The following is a 21,685-nucleotide window of genomic DNA, read 5'->3' on the forward strand; positions in this document are numbered from 1 at the left end:
TAAAACAAAGACCTTGCCCTGAAATTACACGGAATCAGCCCAATGCAAGACAAAGGAGCTCATGACAAAGAATATGGATGGGTGGCAGGAAAGTAAGGGAGGTGTCTAAATATGACAAATCACAAAATGACAATCTGGGGAGGGATGAGAAAGTGATTATGGGTTGCCAAGACAAAAGGGAAGAGAAAGCAGTAGTCTGGCTGATTAAGGGGTGATGGAAGGTATATATGAATAGGAAAGAAGGAACAATGTCTGGGGAAACATATGGGAGATCAGTGGGAATGGTCTGTGAAGGCTAGAAGAAGGATAACCAAGTGTGTCAGGGGGGCAAGTGGAGAGATGGACAGGTTAGTAGCAGACACTTGAATAGGAAAATAAAGCCTAACTATTCAGGTACATAGATAAAGCAAGAAAGCCCGGACTAAAACTGGGAAACTAGCCCAGGGTGGGGAAAAGCATAAAGAGGCCAAAGAACAGGTGAAAAGTCTACATTTCTTTGCATAAGAGCTTACCAAACAATCCAAAAGGAGTATACCAAGTAGGGCTGAACAGTAAGACAAGAATGGCGGGTAAATGGGGAGACAATTGTAACTTATTCATTTATTAACTAGGTAAGTGAACTGGTGTTTTGTTGACCTTTATAAGTACATCCCTGGCCATAACAGCAAGGGTATATAAACTACATGAACAGTTTACTACTGTTTGTCAACAACAATATTTTTCCCTATTTGGAAGGGAGGGGGCACAGAATAATTAAATAAAATGCATATAACCATGGGAAGATTATGGAACCCTCATAAAGACAGTGACAGTTGAAGTGAATAAATCCTATATCCAAGGCACTATGAGCTAGGGATTTACACTAACTCACACAGCTAATGTAGGAGGAGGTAGGGAGAATCCTTGTTGGTCGGAGGATAATGTAAAGGGACATGATGGAAACCCACCAGAGATCCTAACAGGATTGCCAGAGTTTGGTAGAAAAAATGATCAATTGTTCAACACATCCCTTAGACAGGGTAGTCCCAGAGGGCTGAAAGTATCTAGTAGCAAATGCTAATCTAAGAGGGCAAAGGGAATGAACAGCCTTAGAAAATGCAAGCAACTTAGCATGACCTTAGTGCTAGGTAAAATAACGGAGTGTGTGCTGACATCAAGGATCCTGGAAATGAATAGACCGCCTAATGAGTCTCTGCACAAAGATCCTGACAAACTAACTCAAATTTCATTTTTATTTTTTATTTATTGACTTGCTCTTTCATTTGCTATTTAAGTGCTGTAACTCAGACACCAGGAAGTTGGAAGCAGGTAATCCTGTGAATGTGATTCAAATTTTATCAAAGACTTTGACTCAGTCCAACATTATAGGCTTCTTATAAAAGACAAATATGATAGGAGAAGGCAGCAAATGAGTGCAGAAGCAGAAAAGAATGGGTCAACTGTCAAACGTGAGTTAAATGTAGGGTTAAGAAAGCAAACAAGTGGCATTCCATTGGGATCACTACTGGGTCCAACCCTATTTAGTTACTTGTATTAGACCTGGAAACTGTTTCAGTCTATTTGCAGACAATTACCAAGACTGGTGATGGTCAAAGATAAGGGAAAACTTTGAGGAAGAAAATTTAGGACACTGGTGGTACTACCTAAGATATGGAAGCTACCCTTCAAAACTTACAAGTACTTGTAGCAACACCTGGGAAAGGACAACCTTAAGACAGAATGCACAGCTGGAGGGATCAGGCTAAATAAATAATCCGTAACAGGAAAGGATCAAGCAATTATTACTATGGAAAACCTACACCTCTTGAATGTGAAATAGTAACAGTAAGAAATCAAATGCTATGAAGCCTACTATGGGAGTGGTATCTCTTTTATTAAGTACAGGTAGAACAACATGTAGAGAAATGTGTGCCATTTTGGTGGCCTTATAGAGACCAAGAGATCAAAATACTGCACAGGAGGCAAGTCTCTTCCTTGACAGTCTCTCTAAATATACCATAAGCCTGTTTTTACTCTGTGCAAAGGAAAGACAGTGCAGGATGGACAAAGTACAATTAGCAGAAAAAGAACAGTTTACTCTAAATATGATAAAGTACTGAGTGTCTGAGAAACCAAACCAGTTACTGTAATGGACGGATCCATCTGTAAATCTGCTGGGGGGTCCTGAGGATGAAGGAATGAAGGCAATCTCCTTAGGCCTGATCAAACAAGACAGACTAAATATGCCATAGTCTATTTCATGTATTAAATGAGTTTGTGTTCTAGATTAACTTAGAATGGCACTGTTTATAACAGTAGCATTTGGAAAAAACTGCCAACTCAGCCATAGATTACTTCAAAATATCTGTAGGTATTTAACTCAATTTCTAAATACTTCATAGAGATCTGCAAGCATTTCAAACTACTAGGTCTTTTTGGGGCCTATATTAGAACACCGAACATTCAAAATTTCGAGTCTTCTAATATTGACCTGTTTTCAGCAAACGCTGAAAATATCAAAGAAACAGAAAACCAAACTTTTTCCTAGGGAAAGAATTTGGTTGTCCGTTTCTGTTGCTTCGGTATTTTCAGTGCTGTGGTGGAAAGTTACGGGTTGGGTTCAGGTAAGTGTGCGATTGTTTGGACATGAGGGTTAGGGCGGGTAAGGTGAGTTAGGGTTAGGGTGCGGGTCAGGTAAGTGTGCGATTGTGTGGATGTGAGGGTTAGGGCAGGGTAGGTGAGGTGACTGTGCGATAGTGATGGACCTTAGGGTTTGGGTTAAGGTAAGTGGATAGTTAGTAGTGTATGTATAGTTTAGTGTAGGGTTAGGTGTAAGAGTTTAGGTGTGCGTGTGGATTGCTGTTTGTTTGGTGTGCTTGTGTTGTGTGTTATGTGTTTTGGAACAGCAAATTTTTTCCCTATGAAAAAATTCGCTGTTCTGAATGTTCGATGTTTTCAGTTTTCGATTCATAGGGTTTGATATCAGAACACTCGACATTTTGAATGTTCGGTGTTCTAATATAGACCCGTCTTTTTGTGAGGTCATTTTCATTTTTGTCAAATTCAGACAGACAAATCCATATTACCTCAATTTAAATTAAAAAGTATAATAAATCTTAGTCTTAGTATTTTCAGTTCACATCATAAGCAGACAGCAGTAGCTTATACAATACAGATCAATATAACAGACATCAGAATAAAAAACACCACCTAGCAAATATGATTTTGAGTTTGCCCATTTTATTCAAACGCCAAGGTGACACGCATGTTGTTCCATCCACAGTTTCAGCAGCAAGAAGAATTTGGCCTAAACCAACATATTTTCCTGTGCAGTAGGTGTTGTGGCACAAAATACTAGAACTACACTACACAGTTTATCACACAAGCAGGTAAAAGCCTGTAGGCAGAACTAAGCTTCCAGAATGTTAGAAGAATTTACAGGGATTAATGCTGTGCAGTACAACGTACACTCAGTTTCAATGCAATGTTTAGCACAACACAGATTAAATGAGTTCCTATTATATACTCAAAGAGGCATTTCTTCAAACGCCTATTCATCGACTGTTAAATAACGAAAACGCAAAAGAGCAAATGGTCATATAAGCGATTTCTTTCCCTGGGAAAGAAATTGCTTGGCCACCTCTGTTACTTTGACATTTTCCCCACTGTAGTGCAATCTCGGAGTTGGTATATTTAGTTAGGGGGGTGTGGGGGGCACAGCCCCACACATTGGGGGGGTGGAGGGGTGAAGCCCCCCCAGTTTGTATTCTTTGTAGTGATGTTTTTTTTTGTTTAAGGTAAGAGATTTCTTTTCCAGGGAAAGAAATCGCTTATATGCTCATTTGCTGTTTTGTTTTCATGGTTTACGGGTCGATGAAGAGGCATTCGATGAAATGCCTCTTCGAGTATCTAATACAGACCCGATTAAATGCAGGGACTACAAATTTAAAATTGTTGTTACCTGTAACTTCATGCTGGCAGCAGGGCTTCCATGTGCAGCAGAAACCATTCAGCACTGATGGTAAATAACAGTTTACAGCAGCATAAAGAAAATGACACATGCCTGTACTGTATATGGAATTCAGTCCATGTATTTGAACATACCAATCAAACTTCTCTTTATAATGAAGTGCTCTACCAATGTTCTATTAACTGCAGTTATGAACTTTCTGAGCATGGCAAAATTCTCCAAGTAATTTACATCTTAAAAAATATGGTTTACCTTCTGTCCCATATTTTTTCAATTTATACTGTCAATAAATAGGTGAGAGACAATGCTAGCTAACCTAATGCAGTCTAATGGGGTAAATGCATTTGTTATACCTTTTTTCTAGAAAGGCACCAACAGTAAAGACTTCATGAAGGCTGCTCACACATTCAAGTCATTAAGGTCTTTACTGAACATCTTGACCGACATTTGAAATGTTACACCCATTACCCAGAAGCAATGTGTGGTTAAGTAATTGTTAAGCAATGCTCCATAAGCAACTAGATGCAAGTGAGACTCAAACCCAACTCACTTGCTTATCTTTCATTTGTAATTCATAACTCTCAGTTTTCCATCTCCAAAATATGGAACACTACCTCTCAACATGGAACAAAGGGATAAAATGTGCAACACTGACTAACAACTTACTAAACTTCAACTAAAGTGCTTGTCATGGTTATAAATAACTTTAAAAAAATTATCTTGATGAATTAATATGCTTCGGTTTTATTTAGCACAGATATTACTTTAAAAAATGAACACCAAAAGTGAGAGATACCTTTTCAATGTGGAAAAATGTGGAACACAGACATTTTATGGTTCAAAATGAGGAGCATTCCTGATATTAAGTGGACTTAAGAGGTATGTTGCAACTTAACTGATGTAACCTCTTACCACACTACCAGCCTTGAACTGTTAGTAATGACTGATTGTATACTGCAAATTCTGGCAAGCTGCAGCTCTGGCAGTGGTCTGCTTTGTACATTTTTCTACAGCAATATGAGAAAAATAGTCAATTAAGGGCTGACTGACATCTGTTATGATGATGAACATGTCCTTTGGCAAGGTCAGAGCTTGGGCTAATGTACTGCAAAATGCTGACTACAAACTGCTCCCAAAATAAAGAAACCATTTACATTACTGAACCTTTTCCAATACCATGATTTAAAAATGTCTATCCACATTAATAATGCATTGCTTTTACTTTGTAGTAGTTGTACTACAGTCAGAGATGGCATGAAAGGAAACCCAAGACAAAGGCTACAAGCTCACACTGCAGACCATCACCAGGTGCATCTATTCACAAAGGGGGAGGGGCAGCAGATATCCAGTACGAAAACTCTGTAATGTTACCAATATGAAACATTACAGCACAGTCTGTGTGTGAAGTATAACCAAAACATTACTAATCAAAATAAACTTTAAAATGAACTTTACATTTCTTCTAGTTTTATTAATGTGCTTAGCTAAGGAAAATGAAAGCCTGCCTCTGTTCCAGTCTGTACCATTCACCTAGATACGTTTAACATTGGAGTTGTCAGCAAAGCACAGTGAATGTACAACCATCGCTACATTCTGTCGGACATGATGGTGTCTCTGCATGTTATGGGCAATAACTAAATTCTGTGGGACATGACAGTATTCCTCCATGCTGTAGAATATAATGGTGTCTCTACCTGTATATGCACCAGTATCATTATAGTCAGTGAAAAGGGCCAGTGTCTGCGCCATTATTACCACGCATAGTGAGAATGTAAGTGTCGATGTAATCAGTGAGGTGTGCTACTGAGATCAGGGATAGGACACCCCATGGACTTAACATGTATATCAGAGCCACTATAGCCTGTGAGCCATACCAGTGACATTAGGGTCTATATCACAACGTCCAACTTACAAAATTTTGATCGTTGTAATATTGAACTGTTATGTTCGAAACCAAATTAACCGAAAGCACAGAACAGCGATTTTTTTCGCAGGGAAAAACTATTCCTGTTCCGTGACAAAAAAAACCCCCATAACCTTAAACCTAAACTGAAGTGGGGTGCTTCACCTCCCACACACCCCCAATGTGGGGGGTCTGTGCCTCCCACACACCCCTACTTAAATATACCAACTCCGAGATCGTAACACAGTGGAGGAAATAGCAAAGCCCCGAAAACTGCCCACCGATTTTTTTTTCCCTGGGAAAAAAATTTGATGTGCCGTGGCTTCGCTATTTTCCACTTTCAGACTTTAGGGTTCGATATTATAACGTTCAAACTTGTTTTAGTTCGACGTTGTAATTCAGGCCCATGACATTATAGCACATGAGAAGAACCAGTGTCTCTACAGTCTGTAATATGCATGCGTGTTGCTACACCCAGTAAGACATGCCACTGTTATGCCACCCACAACCTGGTGGGCCTTCCAGTATCTGCAGCGTGTGACACATTACAGTGTGGCTATGTTTTCTGAGATCCCCAGCATCACTGCAATCTCTTAACATGCATTAGTCATACTATAACCTATGAAGTGTGAGTGTGTTTCTAAAACCTATGAGGTGTTCTGAGTGTCTTTCCAACGTATTAGGTATGCAAGTGTCTATACAGCTTGTAACAGGCAGTAATAGCAATGGCAGTACAGCCTGCTGGGAATGCTAGTATCACAGCAACCTATGAAACATGCCAATTTCTCCACCTTCTTGGCAAAAGTAAGTAACATTTTTGGTTTACACATTAATGGGTATGCCATTAACAGCTTTTAGTGTGACTGGACTAATTTGAAGAAACAGAACAACTTCAAATGAAGCTATAATGTTACGTTTAGTGCTTAAAGTAAAAATTCTAAATGTGAAGTGGAAGTGGAATGCAGTCAAGGAAGTCTTCAACACAAGTCCACTTATAATCACATTAATGGGGAGAAAGGATAATATTAAGGAAATCATACAGGATAAGGGAGACTATGCAGAGCAGGCTAAAACCCAAAGACAAAGATGGAGTGTACATAAAGGAAAAAAGAAAAGGATTATGGAAAATAATTTCTAAAATAAAATATATTGTTTATAAAACTGATAGACACAGTTACTTTTTTCTTTAACATTTATCCAGATACAGACACAGTTACTTTCTTCTTTAACATTTATCAAGATATGCTGGCTCTGTCAGCATTTACACTGGGCCCTTGGAAGGTTCCATTCCATGATAACAGTTGGCCAGTCTTAATCATGTTCATGTTCTCAAAATCATGTACGTACATCAGTGACTTGAACTGTAGGCCTTCTCTTTTATCAGCCTGCTTGAAAGTTCTGGGCCACTCACTTGAATGAAAGTTGAAGAAGCCATTGTTGTCACATTTAATGTTAGAGTTTAATCTTAACAGAGTGATACATCTGGTACTAATTCCTTATTTTAAAAATGTTCCAAATGCCCATGGATATGCATGCCACATGAATGTGTGTTCTGCTACTGTAGTCCAACAAGAATTAGAACTACATAACCCCCCTTCTCTGGGAACTTGCATTAAATCAGTAGTCACTGTATGATGTTCCTACTTAACCAATGAACACAGTTTGCTTGATGTGGCAAAACATGTTATTTAAGTCTGGTAAATTAAACCTGCTTTACTAAATTGTGTCTCTATGGTACATCTAAGCTACTCTCGGTGCAGGTGACCAGAACACTGTGCCAGTTATCAAAAGAAAAAAAATATACTTTAACTATACTTGGTTATGCTGGAGGGATACGTATGGTTCAGGCTTCCCATCCATGTGAAACAGAGTTCTACCTTACCTCAATTCAAGCGAAACTTGGACCAGTGGATGGGGCATCACAAGTGTACCCCCAAATCTGGCACCTACATATTTAATAGACAGCGGCAGCATGTAAAAGCTATAATACGTCTTAAATTAACCTTGAGCAACAAAAACTGTCAGATATACTTGGGAAGCATGGCTAGGCATATTAAGGCCTCTGGAATCATTAGTCTAGTCTTCACCTATGAGCAATTTAAACTTAAGAAAGTTTAAGTCTGATGTTTCCTGCTTAGCAAATAATGAATACCTGTTAAAATCACATAATCAGTTATTATGATCATGTATGTTTAATCAGAGAAACTTCTGAAGATGAAAGACCCTCTTATTTGTCTGACTGCACAGTGCTTGCCTCATTTAATCCATTTGTTGGTGTAGCTCTGCAGCTGTAGTGACAAGGGATACTAAATACAGGATAAATTAAAATCAGTAACATGAATGTACACGGATGTATGGTACCATAAAGTAACATCAGTAACATGAATGTATAGATGCACACAAATGTACAACACAGCATAAACATCTGTAACATGAATGTAGACATGCATACAAATGTACAACATAGCATAAAGTAACATCAGTAACAATGCACACATGCAGACAAACGAGCAACATCAGTACCAAGAATGTACACATGCACACTAATGCACAACACAGCATACAGTAAAATCTGTATCATGAATGTACATGTGCAAACAAAAGTACAGAAGCGTAAATGTAACATCAGTAAGATGAATGCATACATGCACAAAAATGTACAACACAGTATAAATTAACATCAGTAACATGAATTTACACATGCACACAAATGTACAACACAGCATAAGGTAGCACCTGTAACATGAATGTACACATGTACACAAATGTACAGCACAGCATAAAGTATATCAGTGACATTAACATACTCATGTACACAAATGCCACAATATTACAGAATAGCATCTGTAATAAATGCACACATGCACAGAAATGTACAACAGCATGCAGTAACATCAGCAATATGAAAGTACAGATAGACACACACACATGTACAACTACATTATACAGCTTCTGCTCAAAAATGTTTCTGCTGTTCTGCTGGTATACAAGTGGCAGTCCTGAACTGATTGATTACTACTAGAAACAGCATTTACCCAAATCAGACATGATTTCTAGTACTGCCAGAGCGCAGGAGAAATATTTCTTTTTGTGTTCTGTTGCAATCCTAGAGTTGCTTATACACCTTTTTAAATTCAAGAGCCGGGAGTATGTAGGAGCAGCCCCTCACACATTGGGAGTGTGCATGTATGTGGAAGCAGCCCCTCACACATTGGGAGTGTGTATGTATGTGGAAGCAGCCCCTCACACATTGGGAGTGTGTATGTATGTGGAAGCAGCCACTCACACACTGGGAGTGTGCATATACATGGGAGCAGCCCCTCACACATTGCGAGTGCATAATTTATGTATGTATGTGGGTGTGTGTGTGTGTGTGGGGGGGGGTCCTGCACATAAAAGTTCATGTTTTTCTCCAGTTATTTCCTTCTGATGAAATTGTACTTTGGAGAAAATATTTCAACAAGTTACATCAGTTCTGTTTTTATCAGGTGTGTAATACACATTAACAATGACATCTGTTTGCAGAAAACAAAATGCAGTCTTTTGTGTCTACACAAAGTTGTTAAATGGACGTATGCAAACATGCAAATGTTCTTTTGTTCTATTTTTTTTTTTTGTCTCTCTCTCTCTCGTATACCAGCCAGCCACAGCCAGTGAAGTGCAGTCATCCCCCTTTACAGGGCCACAGCACAGCCACTGCATACCTGTCATCAATGCAACAACAAGTGGGATTCTTCACTTAAGCCTCATCATTCTCTGTGTATGCCCATGAGGTGCCAAATGTTAGGGTTGCAACATGGTAGTATGAAGGGCTTGTCACTCACTTCTCCCAAAAGACCCAACCCTCCATGCTGGCAGAAGTCTCCATCCATCCCTGGTATTCACAGATGACCACAGCTGATTTACTTAACATTTGCTTGCCAGGAAAGTCCAACTGGGAAAGAGCCCATTTTCAGCAGAGGCCCGGGGAGAAAAAGTCAAGACGCATGTCTTTAGAATGGGGAAGGAAACCCACACGAATGCAGGGAGGACAAGCAAACACCGCACAGAAGGCACCCCAGCTAAGAATCGAACCAGAGAATCACTTCCTGTGAGGCAACAATGCTAACTGTTGCACCACTGCACCACCCATGTATGTATCCTGGGACACAAGCACCTATCCAACCTCTACATAGAAGAGGAAAGAACAGCAGGCTCAACTCATTACAGATCTCCCTTTTTAGCCATCTCCTCCAGTAATCAGGTCATTAATCAGACCCAAGTTGCCTGGGTCACAGTAAGGCTATACCCCTCTACATTATGAAACTGGCAAAATTGTGTGTGTTCTCATCAAATGCCCTCTGAAATCTGCGCTATGGTACGTGTGTGTCATGACTTGATACCTGATATTAGGTGAAAACTGTACTAGGGCACTTATATTCCTCGTTAGTATAGTGGTAAGTATCCCCGCCTGTCACGCGGGAGACCGGGGTTCGATTCCCCGATGGGGAGCATGCGATTTCTTATGATTGGATGGGAAATGGGAAATTCACCCCAGGGATCACTTCTGTGGCTCTGCTCGACAGGGGCACAGGAAAATCATTTTCTTGGGTGGCGAAAGCCAGGGTACATTTTTTGGATAGGCTTGTATGGGCCCAAGGGCCGATAGCCTAGTACCTACCTATATGTGCCATAAGGTGTATAAGCGATATCATGATGACAAATATGTCAATAAACCACCTGAAAACATATCAATTAAGTTAATGAGATATTATTATGTTCAACAGGACATTAACAATCACCACCTGCTAAGTATTTGAATCCTGAATACAGGTTACGTGCACTACTAGAGTGCTTTTTAAGGCAATAGCTGCTGTGTCAGATCCTGCATGACTGTATAAAAAGTTAAAGCACTGAGACACTATATATTCTTTTTTTAGGGGGTAGCATGTTAACTATCACTGAAATTGCAGGCAGGGGACAAAAACAGCTTCCAAAGCAGACAAAACAGGAGGAAAGGGGGTAGGTGCTGTAAATTCTAGGCCCAACAAATATTACTTTCTGAGAGACTGAGAAACATCACTATTTTCCTACTGAAACAACTGATTCATTATGGAAATACTTAGAATCCTTCAAAGGGATAGGCCAAAGTCAATTCTCCTCAGAAAGTGAATCAGAAATCTGTGGCGATTCACAATCATTCTGAGGTTTGATTTCTTGAATCTTTTCAAAAAATGAAGAATTACTTTTTCTTTTACCAGAAACTACAAAACAAGAAGAGTGAGGCCCGATAAATTCTTCTTGTCCAGCATCACTGCGACAGAAGACATATGTTTTAGTTTTTCTTACTTTTGACAAGAATTTCTGAAGAAACAGACCCCATAATTACCAGCAATAACCTCCGTAGAGATGGGAACAACTTTCTGGCTAGAGACAGATGTTCTCTGCCCCTTCTCCCAGGACTGACAAGAGTGGCCTCTCCCTTGCCCACCAGGGCAGGAAGACAGAAGAACCAAAGGAATGGTAGACGCTCCCTGCTTAAGTGGAAAAAATTTGCCTGATTGCAAGGGAAGTCTAGTAGCAACTGTCAGTAAAACAGGCACGTTTTAATAAAAGTAACTTTTCATTGAAAAGAAAATACAGTAGAAAGCACTTTAAACACTTAACACAGTTCCCAAAAGTAAAATAGAGTACAGCTGTGTAAAATCTTACCATAACATTAGATGTCCTTCTCTTCACTGCTGCAGTATTGTTTAAAAATGGGATTCCCTGCCAAGGGTAGCTAAACTTACAGCCAGTATACAAAAGTCTTACGGATTTTACAGACGTTGCTCATCACAGCTACGCGCCCTGCTCAAGGCGTAGGGCATAAAGGTGATATGTGGATGTACAGACCTCAGAACTGAAAAGCCCCAGGAGGAACAGTATTCCAAGGAGCTAGGAGGAACATGTGTGTCTAAAAGGAGAAAAAATAAAATAATTCCAGGCCAGTTAACCAGAAGGAGAAGGACAGAGCAGAAAGGGGAGGAGGGAAGGAGTGAATACTGCAAAAGTGAAGAGAAGGACATCTACTGTTACGGTAAGAATTTGCATAACTGTACTATGTCCTTCCATATCATTGTTGCCGTATTCTTTACAAATGGGAGAGTACAAAAGCTCAAGAGGAAACATGGGAGGAGGAAGGCACAGAGAAGCCCTCTAGAAACTCATGCAGGATAGCTCTGGAAAAGCCAGCCCTTGCTCTGGAAACAACATCCAGTTTCTAATGCTTAGTCAAGGTATGGCCAAGTCCAAGTAGCAGCCTCAAGGATGGAATTGTTATCCAATCCTTTGAAAAAGCACCTCAGGAAACAGTAACTCTAGTAGAATTAGACATTACAGAGGTAGAAGAACATTTTCCATAAAAGGAGTAATGAAAAGAAATGGCCTTCGAGATCTGGGAGAATATGGTTTGCTTAGAACAGCCAAACTTACAGATCAGGGATGAAAAGAAACAAAAAGTTGCTTAGATTTGCGAAATTAATACACTGATTAAGAGACAATTCATTAATCACCTTAGGCATAAAACAAGGATTAGTACGAAGAGACACCCTGTCCTTATTAAAAATTAAGAAAGGAGGAACAGCCATAAGAGCCTGGAGTTCAAAGACTTTCTTAGCTGAAGTAAGGGCCAACAGAAGAACAGTCGTCCAAGTACAATGTTGCAAGGAAGCTTTAGCTGTAAGCTCAAAACGAGTCAGTGTCAATTTTTTTAAGTACAAAATTAAGGTCCCGGGAAAGGGAATACACTTCCTGGGAGGCCTGATATTAAGGATGCCTTTAAGAAATTGTTTGATCTTGAACCTAAAGGCAATAGGAGGAGTCAATGGCAGACAATAAGAAACAGCTGAAAGGTGAGCTTTAACAGAAGACTGCACTAACCCCGCCTGGAGCAATTCATACAAATAAGAGTGAACCAGAGTGATCCCCACAGAAAAATGGATCCTGGTTATGAGAAAGACAACAAACAGAAACTCTTCCATTTGGACAAATATTTTCTTGTAGTGAGTTTCCTGGCCTCCTGCAGAACATTAAGCACTTCCTCAGAAAAAAAAAATAGGTGCCGAAAAAGGAATCAAAATCCCTATCACCCACAATATCGGCTGGAGAGTGGAGATAGATGACAGATCCCTTGTCTTGTGTATGTCCACCCTGTAAGGTAACTTGTGATGATGGCCCTGGCTAGGTGTACAAGAAGGGGGAACCAATGCTGTCTGGGTCAAATGGGAGTCACCTGCAAGATTTTTTTTTTGGGGGGGTCTTGCTTTATCTTGAGCAGGACCCTCAGAAAAAGAGGAAGAGGAGGGAATGCATACAGAAACATCTCCTTCTAAGGAAAAGATAGGGTGTCCACCTTCCAAGCCAGAGGACTTAAGACTTTGGTGCAAAAAAGAGGAAGCTGTATGGTTCAAAGGTGAGGCAAAAATATCTGCCTGTGGAGTAGCCCAATGATGGACAATGTCCAGAAATACATCTCTGTGAAGCATCCATTTGTGAGCTGAGTCTGACATTATATTTTGCTCTGAAGGAATGTATACAGCCTGAAGAGTCACTTGATAGTGGACAGCTAGATCTCAGACCTGAACAGCCAGAAGGCAAAGAAGGTAGGACCATGTTCTCATTGCTTGATGATATACCACATCACTGTGGCATTGTCTGTGAAGATTTTGAGAGGCCCTGGAAGAAAGAGGGAGTCAGAAGAGCTAGAAGTAGAGCTCTCATCTCCTTTATGTTGATGTGATTTTACCTCTGATGAGTAAGACAGAGACCTTGGACCTGAGGGAACCAAAGGAAGCTCCCCACCCCCTGTCCGAGGTTTCCGAATAAAGTTCCCGAGAGTGGACTGGGGGTTGAAAAGGAAGTCGTGGATTTAGTAAAAGTTGATGAATCCACCACTAAAACTTGAATCTGAGGCATGGAAGGAAAGGAACTAAAAAATCCAGTGGATGATAGTGTTGAAGCCTCACTGACTTTAGAAACCACTGCAGTTTTCTCTTATGGATTCTAGCTAAAGGCAGCATAGGAACAGTGGAGGCCATGAATCCTAGAACCCTGAGAAAATCCCTGGCCATGACTGAAGCCAGAGGAGGAAAGGATTGAAAAAAGGTGATTGGAGAGAGAAAGCCTTGAGTGGAAGCAGGGATGTCAGCATGGGAATGATCTGGAGGCTGCAACCGAGAAACACATGATCCTGAGAAGGAATCAGGATTGACTTCTGAAACTTTATGGTAAACCCCATGCATTGTAAAAGACAAACCATAAACTAGAGGCACTGAAGCAAGACCTCAGGGGATGAAGCCAGAATAAGCAGGTTGTCCAGATAAGGAAAGATTGAACTTCTTTCATCCTGAAAAAGGCGATGACAGGAGTGAGGCATTTGGTGAATACCCTTCAGGCAGTAGAATGGCTAAAGGGCAAAGCATAGAACTGAAAATGCAAGGAAGAAAGAGAGAAAGGTAAAACCTTCCTGAAAAGGGGATGAACAGTAATATGAAGATAGCATCCCTGAATCTAAACAATGCCTAAGAAAGCTTGGGGAAGAAGAAGAGGGAACACGGTTTGAAAGGACAGTATCCAAAAAGAAGGGACCTTCAAAAAGGTACTGAGCTGAGAAAGATCCAGAATAGGCCTCAATGTGTCTTCCTTCCTGGGAAACAAACATCCTGGAATAAAACCCTTTCCCTTTCTGGACAGGGGACACTAACTGAATGGTGCCCTGAGCCAGAAGCCCTGACGCAAGTCTGGAAAGAAAGGAAGCTGTTCCTGAGGAGGTAGAGGGATGCCCAAAAAAGGAAGATGGGATTTCCACACCACAAAGTATCCCTGGCAGATGATGAATAGAACCAAAGAGTCTTGACTGACCCTTAACTAAATGGAAAGGGACAGAGAAAGACAAAAGTTGACAGGAACATGACCCAGGGAAAGGGGAAGCAAACTATCAGACAGAACCTGGTTTGTCTTGAAAAGGAGAGGTCTGAGTAGACTGAGCAGGACATATAAGCCTAGAACCTTTCTTACCCTTTAGGAGGAGGGCAAGGCTGTCTACAGACAAAAGCAGATTTGGATGGATAATTCCTCTGGAACTTAGGGATAGGAGACACAAAAGTGTATTTAAATTTCTGCAAGGCCATGCCTTTATCCAGGAGGAACTTAAAAAGCTCAGCAGCAACAGAGCCAAAAAGGCTCTTATCAAGAGAAGCACCCAACTATTTAGCCTTAATATCATCAGGTAAGGGCTAAAGACAAAGTGAAGAGTAATGTCTCAAAACAGAATCAAAGGCAGCAGCCCCAGATAATGCATCAGCTACATCTAACTACATTTAATAGAATGGCAAGCCACTTAAGAGGCAGAACCTGAAAAAGAAAGGGCCCAGAGGTTCCCTTCTGAATCAGAGACAGTAGGGTTCGAACATACCTGGTCATACGAGTCTGGTAATTAATAGCCCAAAGAGCCAGTTTAGCAGCAGTATATACCTTTGTGCCCAAACGTTCCACAGCCTTACTATCCCCTTGGCTGATGGACGTAGTTTAGTAGATGGCAAAAGCTTAGGAGGTTTGTCAGAAGAGAGAGACACTACAGAAGGATCAGCAGAAGGACATTTGTATAACAGCTTACAATCATCAGGCACCTTGTAAAACCTATCAGGTTTCTTAGGGGGTTGGAGGTAGTGAATCAAGGACCACAGAGGCTGCTGAAAAAGTATCTAAAAGGGTAGCCAAGACAGGAGGCAGAGGGCTTAAGAGACTCCATGTGAAGGAGTTTATAATATCCATTTTGAATATCAGAAAACCAAGTATAGTCCCATTTGAAAAATTCCATCATATGAGAAATAATGTTCCCAAAGGATAGTTCCTTCAAGGGGGAGTCTGGGCTGACAGAAAACTGCTCCTCAGATCCACAATCCAAGGGAGAAGTGATATGAGAAGAGTATGCCAAAAAGTCTTCCTCAGAATCCAAATCCTCTTTTGATGACTGCTGCTCTCTGGGTCTCTTAAGAGGAGTAAAAGACCAAGGAGGAGCAGGCAGAGAAACTCACTGAGGAGGTGTTAAGGCCATTAAGGCATTTAACAACCCCTGGGTAAAATCCTACAATTCACACTGGGGATCTTTAGCATAAGGGGAAATATGTTTAGTTCTCTGTTTTTTCTTCTGGGGAACATCCATCCTAAAACCTTAGGCAGTTCAGACCCTTGCTACACACTCAACTGATGTAGGAGAAATCTCCTCCTGAACAAGGATTTGCGGTACTCCCCTTGGTCCCTCAGAAATAAGCAGCTGAAGTTCCCCCTCAGCATCCAAGGCAGACATTTGCAGAGCCTCCGAGGACATGCAAGTCAGACCCATGTCAGCCTCTGACAGGGTTGTGTCAGGGGGAATTCGATACAATAACTGGACGATCGTCTGGGCTTTTACCAGTCTTGAGACAAACGTCTGGGGGAGGTGCAACAGCAGCAGAATCAGACCACAGTTTTTTGGCCTTTTTCTTGGTAGGAGTCTGACCTTCGGGCTGGGAATATTGTGTGACAGCACCTTGCTCCAACAATTTAAGATACTGGTTCTCCAGGTAAATTGATAAGCAAGAGTGATGGCTATGTAGGGTCTTGGGGATAAACGTTTGCAGACAGAACACTGCGCATGGTTGTGAGAAGCACCTAACAGAAAAGACACTGCTCATGACTATCTTTAGGGGGATCTGCTTCCCACACTAACATTTTCCCTTTCTGGATGACATGTAAAGTCACAAAAAATACAAATAAAAACAGATAAGTAGAAACCCCAGTGGGGCCCTTACATGAAACAGCTTGATAACCAGCACAGAAGAAGGAGCGTTCAGACCTACTATCAGTGATGGTGTTTGGAATAGCAGCTAAGAAGTTCTGAGGTCTGTAAGCCCGTACATTACCTTTATGCCCTACGCCTTGATTGGGGAGCATACATGTGATGTACGATGTCTATAAAATTCTATATAATCCTCAGGCCTTGGTACTGGCTGGACGTTGGGCTACCCTTGGCAGGTAATCTCGTTTGTAAAGAATACTGCAAAAGTCATATGGAAGGACACCTTAGCATAAGAGTAGACATCCAACTTATCATTGTTGCTTTATTAACAACCTACAGAATATTCTATCAAGGATAGCCATAGGTCCCAACCAGCATACCAAAGCCTGAGAACCCTCTCCCAATGCCAAACATATGACCTTAGCACAACATACACTGTTGTCTGTGGTACATAAAGGACGTATGGATGTAAAGTACCTCACAGTTTTTTTGACCCACACAACAACTGAAGTAGAAGAAGCAGTAATTATATACATTCATACAAATCACAGAAAAGGTGAAAAAGGGAAAAGAGCCCACCTCGGTCACAGAAAAAATAGGGAGAGGAGAGAGGTATGCAATACTGCAACAGTGATAAGTAGGACACCTACTGGTACAGCAAGTTCTTGCACAACTGACATATGCCCTTCCTTGATCACAGTTACAGTATTCATAACTTATGAGATATTCCCAAACAACTTATGAGATATTCCCAAAGCTCGCTAATAAGAAAAGGAGGGAAACAGTGAATAGGGTTGTGGTCCAGACGACGTAACAAGACTGGACAAGTAAACCCTCATCTACTTTTAGAAAATACATCTTGTAATGCTTTTTGAAAATGTAAACAGAGAACAAAGTGCCTGCCTCAAGAATAAATTTAGAGTCCAGCCCTTTGAAGAAAACCCCTAAAGATGCAGCAGCTCTAGTGGAATAGGTCTTAACAGAAAGTAAAAGCTGCTTACTATGAAAAGAACAACAAAAAGAAGTAGCCTTAGAAATCCATATAGAAACTATTTGCTTGGAAACAGGTGCACCCAAATTCTTTGATTGAAAAGAAACAAAATGAACTGACTTTCAAACACACCTTGTCTTGACCCAATAAAATCTAAGTTGCCCATTAACATCTATGTGAAGAGCCCTTCTTTTCCCCGGGCCAGTAATCAAGGAGCCCCAATCCTCATCATTGACAGCTTCATAACCAGCACAGAAGAAGGCACTAAAAACAGGAAAGGCTCTACATGGTATTTCAAATGCAGCTCTCTACAATCAAGCACAATTTCACTCAAGAGCAACATAGGGAACCTGCTCCAGACCTGGGAGTGGACTCTCTGTTTTGCCAGTTCCCAAATGAGACTCACCTTGGAGCATTGTGTCCCAGTTCCAAGTCACTTGAATATCTGATTTTTCACTCACACACACACACACACACACACACACACACACACACACACACACACACACATCGGGGAATGGCTGGCACAGATTCAGCAGCCGAGTCCCCTCTCCAGACTATACTGTAGATTGCTGCCACCAGTCAGACACTCTAAGGCTCTTACAAAACCAATTATACAGTGTCGAATTAAAACAGATATAAATGGTACAGTGTGGCCAAAGCAGCCAGACTTTCTGGAGTGGCCACAGTGTCACTAAAATAAGCACAAGTACTCTCAAGATGTTAAAAGTGTTCTTTAAATGACTAGCCACAATGGAAAGGTATAACATTATTTAATAATGGATAATAAAATAAAGAACAGGAGAATACTTAATATTTAGTCACAATAAACAGAGTTTCAGTCACAGGAAATATAAAAATAACACAGTTGTACAGAATCTCAAAGATGAGGAAAAATAAATTGTACTAAACTAATCTCACTGCACTTTTCCTAACTGAACTAAAGAGAAACTGCCCCTAGTTAACTCATTTAGTATCACAAGGTAAGATGTACGGCTGAGATGCTCACTTCCACAAGGCAAGATGAGATACTACACACACTAACTGAACTGTATAACTAACAACTGAACTATGATAACTGACAGACCATTTACATCATTTTCCAAAGTGAAAACAACAACAAAAAAAAAAAAAATCAAAAAAACAAACCGCTACTACCAGAGTTCTGTTCTTCAGCTGGTAATAGAATGACATCACATCTAGTCACTTGACTCTGGCACAATTAACATACAGAACTCTGTTAAGAGTTTTAACGAAAGCAACTTTTACAAATACATTTTTAATACAAGCATCTGTACAGATCAATGTGACAGTCAAATGACATAAGATTATTTACAAAACTTCAGCCAGCCATGCTGGCATATGCTACAAATGCACTCTCTCATCTCTTGGTACAGCTGGCAATACCTCACAACGTCACAGTCTACGTAATGTGGGATTCTCTCCCCAAAATTTTGAGGTGTAGGAAAAAGTTGGTGATGTTAATTGTCTGATTCAAAGAAAACTCATTAACAACCTTAGATATAAAAGAAGGATTAGTGCGGCAAGTAACCTTATCTTTATGAAAAATCAGAAAGGATGGAAAAGCTATATAAGGGTTTGCAACTCAAACTCTTTTAGCCAAATTCAGTGTCACTTAGAGCACTGTTTTCCAACTACAAAATTTAAGAGAGGCAGAGGCAGTGGGTTCAAAAGGGGGTAAAGTAAACTTCTCTTACACACAGTTCAAATTCCAAGAAGGAGGGGATAACCTTTATTTTTGACCTACTATGAAGGATGCATTTCAGAAACTGTATAATCTCAAATCTGGAAGAGAAAGGAGGATCCAAGATGGACAAGCTGAAACTGCTGGCAAATGAGCTGGTAACAGATGAATGTGCTAAGCCAGTACTGAGCAATTTACACAAATAAACCAGAATTTTAGGAATACCCACTTGATAAGGGTCTTGACTCTGACCACAATACCAAAGAGAAAATGTCCTCCATTTACAAACATCAGATTTTTTAGCATTTGGTTTTCTAGCCTCTTGTAAAATCTTAAGAATGACTTCAGGATATCAGTGCTTAAAAGGAATTAAAACTCTTATCACTCAAACAATCAGGCTTATACTCTGCAGATTTGGATGAGTCAAGGAGCCTCTGTTTTAAAAAAGTAAATCCATCCTGTGTGGTAACTTGTGATGATTGTCCCTAGCCAGACAAATGAGGATGAGGAAGTAATGCTGCCTGGGCCAAAAGAGAGTTACCGATAAGATTTTTGACAAGTCCTTCTTACCCTTAAGAAGAACTTTTGAAATCAGAGGAATTGAAAGAAAGGCAAAAAGGACCCCCCCAAGAAAAGTTCATGGCATCCATACTCCATGCCTGAGGGCATGGTAATCTTGAACACAAAATCTTGACATGCCTGTCATGTGGGGATGCAAAAAGATCTATATATGAAATACCTCACTGATGGATAATATCCAGAAAGACCTCCCTGTTTAACATCCACTCACGAAGACCTGCTCTAGATCTTCTCAAAAGATCTGCTACTGTGTTTCTCCCTGAGGGTAAACATTTAGCTTGAAGGAATAGTCTGTATTGATTTGCAGCCTTGCAAACTACCTGGGTTAATCTGCAGAGGTGGTAAGACTTTGTGCTCCCTTGCTTGTGGACATACCAAACGACTGTGGTGTTGTCTGTGAAAGTCCAAAGGTAATGTAAGAGACTGTGGGCTAGAATAAATGGCCTCATGTCCTTTAAATTGATGTGGTCTTTTCTCTCTCTCTCTATGGGTCCAGACCTCATGTGGGTCCAGACCTCATGAAGCCTGATGCTCTTGGAAGAAATGCCTGATGCCAGATCTGAAGCATCTGTGATACGATCTCGCTAAGGAGGAAGAAAAATGATTTAACGAAACCAATACCTCTGCTTCTTGTTAAAGGGCAGAAGGGAAGTACGGAAATTAGAGGTGAAAGTGCTGAGTCCAAACCAACTTCTGACACCACTGCATCTTCCTCATATGCATTATGGCCACCGGAACCATCAGAATCATTGAAGACATGTATCCCAGAGCATGAAAAAAAAAAAACCCTTGCAGTAGTCACATCTAAAGATAAAAGTATCAGAAAGTAGTTTTTTTTGTTAGAAACAAACCTCATTTTCTGGAAGAATGACCATCATTCCATGGTATAGATCCTGCAACTTAGGAAAATCCAGTCCTGAGACAGAATCAAGCACAGTCCTGTTTCGGTTCAAAGTGATGCCCAACCTGGCCAGAAGGTCCATCAAAAAATGTAAATGAGCCAAGAAGAAACTCTTGGAAAGCAGCATGAATGACAAAAATTATATAGCTAAGGAAAACATTTGAACAGCTTGAAGGCAGTAGAAAGCAACCACGGGAGATAAGCACTTTGTGAATACCCTGAAAACTGAACATGTTATGAAGAAACACAAACGTAAGAATTTCCTGAAATGTAAATGAGCAGAAATATGAAGCTAAGCATCCTTCAAAATCCAAAGTCACCATGTAAGCAAGGACTGAACGGTCAACATTTTCACATTTGAAACCTTCAGGACAGTGCTGAGAAAGGAAAGACCTAAAATTGGTCTCCATGTCCCCTCTTTCCTGGAAAACAGAAACACCCTACAATAGAAACCTGTTCTTTGTGGATAAGGATGAACCAATTCTATTGTCCCATCAGAAACAAGGTCTTGAAGTAGCGGGAGAATAAGGTGGATCTGGCTTGGAGGGGATTGAGGAATCCCTAAAAGATAAGGAAGAGCTTTCCAAGACATTTTGTACCTCTTTTGAATGATGGACTGAACCAATTTGTCTGAGGTGATCATCTGCTGAACTGACACAGCAAAGGAGAGTTTTTGATAATGAAACTTGAGAAAGGTAGAGGTGGGAAGAAACTGGAATATGAGGCAGATAGTCATGTAGGGGGGTGGCTTATCCTGGAAAGGTTTGAAAGCTCTGTAAAGTAACAAGATTTCTCCTCAATATCTTCTCTGAGGTCTTTTCCTCTTCTATGAAGATTTCATGTCTTTATGGAATAAAGG

General features: G+C 40.5%; 1 protein-coding gene and 1 non-coding gene across 2 annotated transcripts in view; one reads left to right on the top strand and one right to left on the bottom strand.

Annotated features, from left to right (window-relative positions):
• LOC122799790 (F-BAR and double SH3 domains protein 2-like) overlaps positions 1–21,685 on the bottom strand; it is a 1,119,909-nt gene that overhangs the window by 777,611 nt on the left and 320,613 nt on the right. The window lies entirely within an intron of this gene.
• Positions 10,272–10,343, top strand: TRNAD-GUC. Its single transcript has one exon. It is a non-coding gene; the product is annotated as a tRNA-Asp (tRNA).

Source organism: Protopterus annectens, chromosome 4.part0 (assembly GCF_019279795.1).
Source record: "Protopterus annectens isolate FY-2018-M chromosome 4.part0, PAN1.0, whole genome shotgun sequence".
Classification (NCBI taxonomy): domain Eukaryota; kingdom Metazoa; phylum Chordata; order Ceratodontiformes; family Protopteridae; genus Protopterus; species Protopterus annectens.